The following is a 10,983-nucleotide window of genomic DNA, read 5'->3' on the forward strand; positions in this document are numbered from 1 at the left end:
TGGAATATATTGTGATAAATGAAGTAACTGATCTAACATGGTACTGTCAAAATGGAATACAAATAGTAAGTGTGTCATTAGTTGAAACTCTTTTCTAATTATTTTGATTTTTTTTTTTTTTTTTTTTTTTGAGGCGGAGTCTCGCTCTGTCTCCCGGACTGGAGTGCAGTGGCCAGATCTCAGCTCACTGCAAGCTCCGCCTCCCGGGTTTACGCCATTCTCCTGCCTCAGCCTCCCGAGTAGCTGGGACTACAGGCGCCCGCCACCTCGCCCAGCTAGTTTTTGTATTTTTAGTAGAGACGGGGTTTCACTGTGTTAGCCAGGATGATCTCGATCTCCTGACCTCGTGATCCACCCGTCTCGGCCTCCCAAAGTGCTGGGATTACAGGCTTGAGCCACCGCACCCGGTCTATTTTGATATTTTTTAAGATCTATTTTTTTTTTTTTTAAGTATTGCTAACTCTCACTCTCGATTGATCACAAGGACACTTGCCTGGGCTCCGTTCATGTTGAAACAGGCTTCCATGTGAAAGTGTAAATGCGCCTAATACATCTTTATGCTGGAAGATAGAAGTCTATGTGTTAGAAATACTTCTTTTCTGTATGTGTACAATCAGAGAAGAAGACAAAAGCTGCACTGGTTTAGCAGTGTGATTCTGTTCAATGGCTTTGCCACTGGGGTCTGCAGAAAGGAAATAAATTGAGAATAATAATGATAGTCTTCAGCAATCTTATTATCTTTCCTCATTTAAATTTTAGCCAGATTAGAATGAAGCCTTCCCAGGGAGACAGAGCATTAGCTATAGTTTTTGCACAAATAGACTATAGCTACAGAGAAGAAAAGGGAGCTCATCAAATGCTAGACATGAATTTGGTTTAGAACTTTGAAGACTCTGAAGTGAAAATGATCTAATCAATAACCTCAGGGTTATTAAGAATTAGCACAATCTTTCATTTTCTTCCCCCTCTTTCCCACTTGTGGTTTTATCTTAGAATCTGGACTCGCTTCCTCAAACTTAGGCATTTCTTTTCTGGATGGACCATGTCTAACATGGTGCCCATATATCTTCAAATTCAGAGTGAAGATTTAGGTTTCTGGGCAATCTGTGACATTTTTTAAAAATTTCTTTTTAATTATATTTTAAGTTCTGGGGTAAATGTGCAGAACGTGCAGGTTTGTTACATAGGTATACATGTGCCACGGTGGTTTGCTGCACCTATCAACCTGTCGCCTACATTAGGTATTTCTCCTAATGCTATCCCTCCCCCAGACTCCCACCCCCCCGAGACGCCCCAGTATGTGATATTCCCCTCTGTGACACTTTTTATAAGGTAAAATTCTCTGGATTCAATTAATGATTCATGAAGCACATAACTTGTTAAAGTTCAATAGCAAGAATGACTATTGGTTTTGAATTTGACATGATAATACTGAAACTGATCAGGTAGAAAGTAAAGAACAGTGTGAAGGCACACCATTTTTGCTCATAGGAGTTCCTACTGTTCTAGAACAAGCCATACTACATTCACAAATGGGGTGGAACACCTGAGAACACCTGACTGGTTAGTGACGGGCAGTAGAGATGAAATTCTCTTTCCATTCATTAAACCCCAGCTGGGATAAACAGAATATCCCATGCTCCCCCAATAAGTATGTAAGAGTATGTAATTACTAATGTAGATAAGGCATGACATTTTCATCTGAGATTGTTGATCATCTTCATAACTGGCTAAATCTTTTCAGATATCATGTCAGGTTCCCCTACAATAAGAACAAAACAAATGAGCACAGTCTTTCCTTGTTAAATCAAGTGTAATGAAACTCATTTGCCTAAAAGTTGGAATGAGGCTGTGTTAGGAACTAGAGTAATATCTAAATTTTAATAACAATGGATGAAATATAAACAGGCCTAATATCATCTCTGTTAGTTGTTGGCAACTAATTAATGCCTCTTGAATTTTCCTGTAGCCTGATCTAATTCAGATAGGCTAATATATAAATTTTCTTCTGTCTTATATGTATAGATAAGGTCAAATACTCATGAAAACGATTAGAAAACTAATGATGGGGTTTAAATAATAATACCCCATAAAAGTAATGTGCCTTGAGGGTCTCAGTAATTAACTATTGCATTTTGTACAGTTGGAACAAGTTTTTAACCTTCATCTAAAACAGGTCCGGTGAATTAATGCTAGATTTAGCTCTAGTAGAGAATGTACAAATTCACGTAAATGGATCAGACAGTGTTCAACTCTTTATTAAAATATTCTTTCGTAGCATTTGAAAACATCAAGGTAAACTCATGTGGCACATTTTTCTGGTTTTCTTTACAATGTATTAGTGTGATAGGTATGAGAACTTCCGATAAAAACGCAGGAATCGTAAACCTTTTTGCTCACTAACCCTGACTATCAGCTATCCAGTTATTCCGGAGTCACAAGCCTTGACTCTGCTGGAGATTTTCTTTCAGATATACTTTGAGACGAATAATGTTTTCTGCGATGAATCTGCTTTTTGTATTTTGAAAATGGTTATCTGGGCAAAGGGTTTTTCGATAGAAAGCAGTGGTGATGAATCCAGATAAACTGAAAGCTGCTAAGCTTTTTTTGCAACTGACAGTCATAGTGGTTTTTGATCTTTAGCTTTGTATAAAAGGGATCTTTTCCCAGAGATATTCCTTAATAAAATTAGCTAATTATATATATATATATACCTGTGTGTGGATGTGTGTATGTGTGTGCATATGACAGAGGCAGACATGAAGAGTGTTATACTCTCAATAGTGAGTTATGGAATAAATGTCAAATTTGCTTCATGTTCAGAATATGAAAAAACATGGGAGAGATCAGACTACGGCTTACACAGGGTCACATATGCTACATGTTAGTGATTAACTGTTAGTCAATAACAGAGTTTGAAAACTGAAGCAATAGTTTGTGTACTTGATGTTATGTTGGATAGATCCTCAAATTTTCATGGATGCATTCACAAGCTTCAGATTCACATTTTATTTCAGAAGAGAGCATTGCAATGTTTTTTATCTTTTTTTTTTTTTTTTTTTTTTTTGGTCAAATCAACCCAGATTTGCAAGGAGTTTGTGTAGAACACAGTCTGTAGTTTAACTGGAAAATACATTCCAGTTTTTCAAATAAATTACAAATTAATCAAGATTTGAAGAATTTATATTAGTTTGCATTTTTATAAACTACACTGGAAAATGATATATAGTGTTTGAAGCATGTTCTGTATCAGTTGTGATATAAAACTAATAAGATGGAAAATTACTTTGAGAAGAAAGCGAGTTCCGTATTAGATAATTGGCCCTTTTTATTGAAAATTATTCAATAAGTAAATGACATTTAGGAAATTCAACATTTATGATGCTGAAATAATATCTCTTTATACAGAAATTTTTAATTTAAAGAGTTTTTTTTTTTTACTATGTAAGTGGAATATATTATATGGGAGCAAAAATCATAAACTTATCTCAGAATTTCTTAATGTAAGCTTTATGAGGCACCGCATACTCGGAATTAACAATATTTTAACTTTTATTATCATTATTTTTCTTTCCAGGTTTATGGAAAATAAGATTTTCTTCCCTTTAATTTTCTCCAACACTAATTTTATCCTGAAATGTTAACAGGTTTCAGAAAGATAGAAGTTTTGAAATGTTTAGACAAATATGATATTATTTTAGAAAATGTGGTGTTCATTGATGTGTTAATTTTGTACCACCCTAAAACAATTAAGTTAAATTGCTAATAAATTTATGAATTCTACATATGTTATATGCATATCCATATGGAATTTTTATTCAACCCAATATCTGCACAGTAAGTTGTCAATAAATTTTCATGAAGAATGGGTTGCACTAAGATTATAGCAGAATCTAGTACCTAGAAAAGTTGGTCACAAGCATGAAAAGCCCCCTTCTCTTTTTTACTGTCTTTCACCCCAATGTGGTCTTACTGGTTAGTTGGTGACAACTTTCTGATGATGCTGCTATTAATGTCTTCTTGCTTTTGTTAGCTGAGGTTTGTTTTTCCTGACCAACCTACTTATTTTGTATTTCATTTATCTCCCCAAATATCCTTAGATCTCTGCTAATTATTTTTCTTCATTTCTCTTCTATCCCACCTCTTCTTCAGAATTGACCTCAGTTCACTGTAACCTGAAATACAAATGTGTAAACCAGTATTTTCTGCCTCATTTTCTTTCATCTGAAATATATTTGTCAGTCAATACATATTCCAGTTATCCAACTCTGAGTATAAAGAATTTCCACTGTCCCTCCCAGATGCTGTGAGTATAGGAATTCACAAATACCTGTGGGGGCTAGAATCCTAATAATGGTAATAATAAAACAGTTAATATATATTGAGCACGTACTATGCCAAATCTGGACTAAGTGATTTATACGGATTTGCTCATATGATTCTTCCAACCATATCATAAAATAACTACTATGTTTATCTCCAATTTATAGTCTAGGAAACTGAAACTTAACATGATGCACCCAGCTAAGAATTGGCAGAGGTAATGTTTGAATCAGGGTTACTGGTCTCTAGAAACCACAAACCTCTGTAGGAAGGACCCATGTCCCACAGAGAGGCAGGATATCTGACTAGTTTAAAAAATAATAAATACGGCCTTCAGACTTACTGCCTATAGGGATCCTCACTCAATAACCACATACAAATTCATACTTTATTAAGTGAATATTTTATTATTTATTTAATAAATATGTCTTAAGTACTACTGAAGGTATTAAGGTGAGTCATAAACAAAATTGATAAAGTCATGAATATAATGCAGCGTTCATTCTAATGGACAGGACAGATGGTAACTGCAAATATAATATATGCATTATGCCTGGCAGAAATAAGTTCTATTAATAAAAATTAAGCAGGATAAAGGGAAATAGAATTGTGCAGGGGACTAACATTCTCTCCATTTATTCTCTGATACGGTGCCATTTGAATAGAGAACAAAATAAACTGAGGGGGTGAGCCATGAAAATATCTAGGGGAAGAGACTACCAGGTAGAAAGAGTGATAGGTATAAAGACCTTGATATATAAGCACTCTGCCTGGTGCTTAGGATAAATAATGAGGAGCTTGAGGCTGCATTCAAATGAGCCAGAGGAAGTACAGCACAAGAGGTCAGAGGAAGAGAGGGGAGCTAGATCATATAGAGTCTTGTGAGTCATAGCAAGCTCATTAGAATTTACCTGGAAAGAGCTGAGAAGCCCCATAAATCTGAGGCTTTTGACCAGATTTATTAACTATCTGACTACTGTATGGAGAATCAACTCTAAGGAGGCAAGACTCTGCCGAAAACCATTGTAATAATTCAAGTGAAAGATACACGTGGCTTAGAATAAAGTAGTGATGGGCCAGGTGCGGTGGCTCACACCTGTAATCCCAACACTTTGGGAGGTCAAGGCAGGTGGATCATGAGGTCGAGAGATTGAGACCATCCTGGCCAACATGGTGAAACCCTGTCTCTACTAAAAATGCAAAAATTCGCTGGGTGTGGTGACACACACCTGTAGTCCCAGCTACTTGGGAGGCTGGGGCCAGAGAATTGCTTGAACCTGGGAGGCAGGGGTTGCAGTGAGCCAAAATCGTGCTACTGTACTCCAGCCTGGTGACAGAGCGAGACTCCATCTCAAAAAAAAAAAAAAAAAAAAAAAAGAATAAAGTAGTGGTGCAAGTGATTAATATATATACACAATACACACACATTTGTATACATACATAAATATAAATTTTGTGTTAAAATGAAATGCATGTATACAAAGCACACATCATAGGCATATAATTGGATGAATTTTTTTCTGTTGGGAATACTAGTGTAACTAGCTCTCACATTAAGAAACAGAACATTATAGCCCTAGAAACTCCCACATGCTAAAGTGTAGTCATTACATAGGCCACCTTTGGCAAAGATAAGCAGTGTACCTACTTGTTATGACAAATTCTTTAGTAAAGGGCCAGAGAGTACATTTTTAGGCTTTATGGACCACATGTGGCTTCTGTCACAGTATTCTTTTCAGTTATTTTGATAGTTTTTCTATGTGTACAATTATGTGTTAGAAATCATTTATGTCATCAGAAATTTGAGAACCTTGCTCTTCACTCTTCTACTTTCCAGAAAAATAGACAATTTTGAGCCCAAAATCTTTCATTTCCAACTTGTAAGCCCTAATATGAGATAGCTTTTTATCCAGAGACTTTAGATTTTTTTTCTAAAAAGAAAAGTTATCTGCCCCATTCTCCTTCCAAGACATACATGGACTCTGTTACTCAGTTTTGTCTTCACTGAATTATCCTATCAATAATGAATCGATCAAAACAATGAATGATAAAGTCTTTACAATCCAAATGCTATCCAAATACTGCTCTTATTTTAGAGAATAAAGCAATAGCTTCACTCAGTTCAGATTGCTCAGAGTCTGCAGTAGTCACTTGTAGAATCAGATGTTGAAAATGCCAGAAGCCTGTCTAACCCCATTATAGTCTTGATCTAATCCAGAAGTACACTTTCCTCAGAATCAATATTTTAAAATATTATCTGAGACTTAAATGTTAGACCTAAAACCATAAAAACCCTAGAAGAAAACCTAGGGAATACCATTCAGGACATAGGCATGGGCAAGAACTTCATGTCTAAAACACCAAAAGCAACAGCAATAAAAGCCAAAATTGACAAATGGGATCTAATTAAACAGCTTCTGCACAGCAAAAGAAACTACCATCAGAGTGAACAGGCAACCTACAGAATGGGAGAAAATTTTTGCAATCTACTCATCTGACAGAGGGCTAATATCCAGAACCTACAAAGAACTCAAACAAATTTACAAGAAAAAAAGCAAACAGCCCCAACAAAAAGTGGGCAAAGGATATGAACAGACACTTCTCAAAAGAAGACATTCATACAGCCAACAGACACATGAAAAAATGCTGATCATCACTCGCCATCAGAGAAATGCAAATCAAAACCACAATGAGATACCATCTCACACCAGTTAGAATGGCAATCATTAAAATATCAGGAAACAACAGGTGCTGGAGAGGATGGGGAGAAATAGGAACACTTTTACACTGTTGGTGGGACTGTAAACTAGTTCAACCATTGTGGAAGACAGTGTGGCGATTCCTCAAGGATCTAGAACTAGAAATACCATTTGACCCAGCCATCCTATTACTGGGTATATACCCAAAGGATTATAAATCATGCTGCTCTAAAGACACATGCAAACATATGTTTATTGCAGTACTATTCACAATAGCAAAGACTTGGAATCAACCCAAAAGTCCATCAGTGACAGACTGGATTAAGAAAATGTGGCGCATATACACCATGGCATACTATGCAGCCATAAAAAAGGATGAGTTTGTGTCCTTTGTAGGGACATGGATGCAGCTGGAAACCATCATTCTGAGCAAACTATCACAAGAACAGAAAACCAAACACCACATGTTCTTACTCATAGGTGGGAATTGAACAATGAGATCACTTGGACACAGGAAGGAGAACATCACACACCAGGGCCTATTGTGGGGAGGGATAGCTTTAGGAAATATACCTAATGTAAATGATGAGTTAATGAGTGCAGCACACCAACATGGCACATGTATACATATGTAACAAACCTGCATGTTGTGCACATGTACCCTAGAACTTAAAGTATAATAATAAAAAAAAGAAAATAAATAAATAAAATATTACATTATCTGAGAAAAGGAATACCTGACTACCAAGACAGTTTTAGATACTTAGAAGGGTTCCCTAGGATGCTCATTACTACTTCACCAGGGATATAGTAATCATACCTAGACAATACACTTGCTGCAATTCCCATCAAAATACCACTGTCATTCTTCACAGAGCTAGAAAAAATCCTAAAATTCATATGGAACCCAAAAAGAGCCTGCATACCCAAAGCAAGACTAAGCAAAAGGAGCAAATCTGGAGGCATTATATTACCTGACTTCAAACTACACTATAAAGCCATAGTCACCAAAACAGCATAGGACTGGTATAAAAATAGGCATATACACCAATGGAACAGAATAGAGAACCCAGAAATAACGTCAAATACAGTCAACTGATCTTCAACAAAGCAACCAAAAACATAAAGCTGGGAAAGGACACCCTATTCAATAAATGGTGCTGGAATAATTGGCAAGCCACACATAAAAGAATGAACCTGGGTTATCATCTCTTAGCCTATACAAAAATCAACTCAAGATGAATCCAAGACTTAAATCTCAGACCTGAAACCATAAAAATTCTAGAAGATAACATTGGAAAAACCCTTCCAGACATTGGCTGAGGCAAAGACTTCATGACCAGGAAACTAAAAGCAAATGCAAAAAAAACAAAGATAAATAGATAGAACTTAATTAAACTAAAAAGCTTCTGCGCAGCAGAATTATTACTGAGTTTCAAGAATGTGTGAGGCCAATACCCTTGTCAAAAGGGATCCCTAAGTTAACCCTCAGGTTCAGTGATTTGCTAGAACTCAAAGAACTCAGAAAATCTGTTTTACTAATGGTTATGGCTGATTATAGTGAAAGAGCACAGACTAAAATCATCTAAGGTCAAAGGCTGATAGAGCAGAATCCAGGAAAGACTAAGTTCAAGCTTCTATTAATAGTTGTTCTCTCCTAGTAGAGTCCCACAGACAGCACCTAATTCTTCCAGCAATAATCTGTAACAACACAAATGGGGTCTTGTCAACAAGGTAAGCTCATCTGAGACTTGGTGTCCAGGATTTTATTGGAGGTTGGTCAAATAGGCATGGCATGCCCATGAGGCTGACCTTAGTTTCTCAGCCTTCAGCCCTTCCAGAGGTCAAACTGATATCATATGGCCCAAGGCCCCAACCATAACTTACATTGTTAGAATAAACTGCCTCACATGGCTGAAGGCTCTAGGTAAACAGACACTTTTATGAAGTACCATATTCTAAAGGCGTAGACGCTCCTAGGAGCCATTCTGGGTCCCATCCTTCCTTTGGAATGGGCAAGGTTTAGACACCTCAGACCTGCTGAGTCAACCTGTCCCTGCATAAGCATATTTTATCACTCAAATTTAGGAGATACAACCTTTATACAAGATCTCTTTCCATAAATTTCCCAAGCAGAATAACTCCAATTTGAGACCACAATTTTATCCCACATATGAAAGAGCTATCTTTCCCTCTTCTGGTTGAAATTCACTTATCTCCTGTCTACCTCCACCAGATTATAGCATGTTTTATTCTATGAAATGTTTTGCTATTGCTATATTATTCAACATTTGAAGGCTCTGAAGAACTGACTCAGTCAGATATTGCTATGCAACACACAACCACAAATATCTCCGTGGCAAACAATACTAAGCATTTATGTCTCGCCCTGGCACCTGTGAAGTGGCTATAATTATTTTGCATCTGTGAGAAGCAGCTCTATTCCATTTGCCTCATTTAGAGTTCCCAACTGGAGGGGTAGTATATACCTGGGGTTCGTTTTTCTCATGGCTTTAAACAGAAGCACAAGATGACAAGCATAAGGGCTTAACCATATTTCAAGCCTCTACTCATGTCACATCTCTTAATATCCCATTGGCCAAACTAGTCATATTGCCAATGCCAAAGTCTAGGGACAGAGAAGTACATGTCACCAACCGTGTAGGCCATGGCAAAGGAATGGATGAATAATAATCCCATAGGTAAGTGAAGAATTGAGGAGATTATTTTACGTACCTCCGAGGACATAGTGCAATGGAAAAATTTAGGAAGGTTTTCAAATCCTGGTTTGGCTACTTGTTCACATACACAGATGCAGTTACTCAGCATTTTCATTACTTGGTTTTCTCATCTGTAAAAAAGAAATAAAATAATTATTCAGAATTTTGTTGTGATGATTACAGATGTTATATATGAAGTGCCTAGCACAGAGTCCTGATAATAGGTACACAATTAATGATAACATTTATTATTATAACGAAGATGTCTCAGAGCTTCCTCCTCAGAAGCACTTATGAGGATAATAACAGCTGATATTTATTGAGTATCTACTGTATACTCACTATTATCCTAAGAACGTAACAGGTAGAAATTCTTTCATATGATTTGTGTGTGTGTGTGTGAACAAAAGAAGGTGAGAAAAGCTAAGAAACATGCCTAAAGTTAGCTTTCATTGTATCTCAAACTATCTTAAAACCAAGGGGCTTAATATAACAATTGTTTATTTTGTTTATGATTTTATGGGCCAGCAATGAGGGCTGGACTCACCTAGGTTGCTTTTCTGGACTCATCTGGATGCAGGCATGTGTCTGCAGTCAGCTGCTTGGTTGGCAAAAGCTATCTATTCTAGAATGGCCTCAGCTGTTATGGCTCATTAGTGTTCCAGTGACCTCTCATCGTCCAGCACAAGAGCCTCAGCTTATTTACCTGGTGGCTGGGAAGGGTTCCAAGACAGCAAGTGGGAAAGCTTGCTTGAGGCCTTGGCTTTCTATTAACCAGAACAAGTTACAAGACCAGTCCAGACAGAAGGCAACGGAGAACAGAATCCATCTCTTAATGAGAAAAGTGGCAAAGTCACATTACAAAGAGCATGGAGACAAGAAGGAATAAAGGATTATGAGCCAATTTTCTAGTTTACCACAATCTGCCTCTGGCCACAATTTTCACCTTTCTACCCATGTACAACATCCTCTTCCTTCTCATAGGATCCCTAAAATTCTCATGGAACTATGACACCAGGCTTGAATTCTAGAATTCAATTATCCATTTAAAGTTGAGAGGAAGCCTATTAAATGTAAATGTTTTTGATCCAGAGAGTCATGAAATTTTAAAAAAATATATGTCCCATAAACATCCAACCTGCAATATTAATACAGGGATAAGGTAACTGATAAATACTGCCATTCTGAAAGAAAAAAAAATGGGAGGTACATAGTAATTACTGGTCCATTGGAAATTTAAA

The 10,983-nt window shown here is 36.8% G+C and overlaps 1 long non-coding RNA gene across 1 annotated transcript; it reads right to left on the minus strand.

The window, feature by feature from the left end:
- Positions 1-478: 478 nt before the first annotated feature.
- On the minus strand, positions 479-10,711 carry LOC117095408. The gene is made up of 3 exons (XR_004441962.1): positions 10,290-10,711; positions 9,759-9,873; positions 479-682 (listed from the first exon to the last, which is right to left on the minus strand). It is a non-coding gene; the product is annotated as an uncharacterized LOC117095408 (long non-coding RNA).
- Between the last annotated feature and the right edge of the window lie 272 nt (positions 10,712-10,983).

Source organism: Trachypithecus francoisi, unplaced genomic scaffold (assembly GCF_009764315.1).
Source record: "Trachypithecus francoisi isolate TF-2019V2 unplaced genomic scaffold, Tfra_2.0 Lachesis_group13, whole genome shotgun sequence".
Classification (NCBI taxonomy): domain Eukaryota; kingdom Metazoa; phylum Chordata; class Mammalia; order Primates; family Cercopithecidae; genus Trachypithecus; species Trachypithecus francoisi.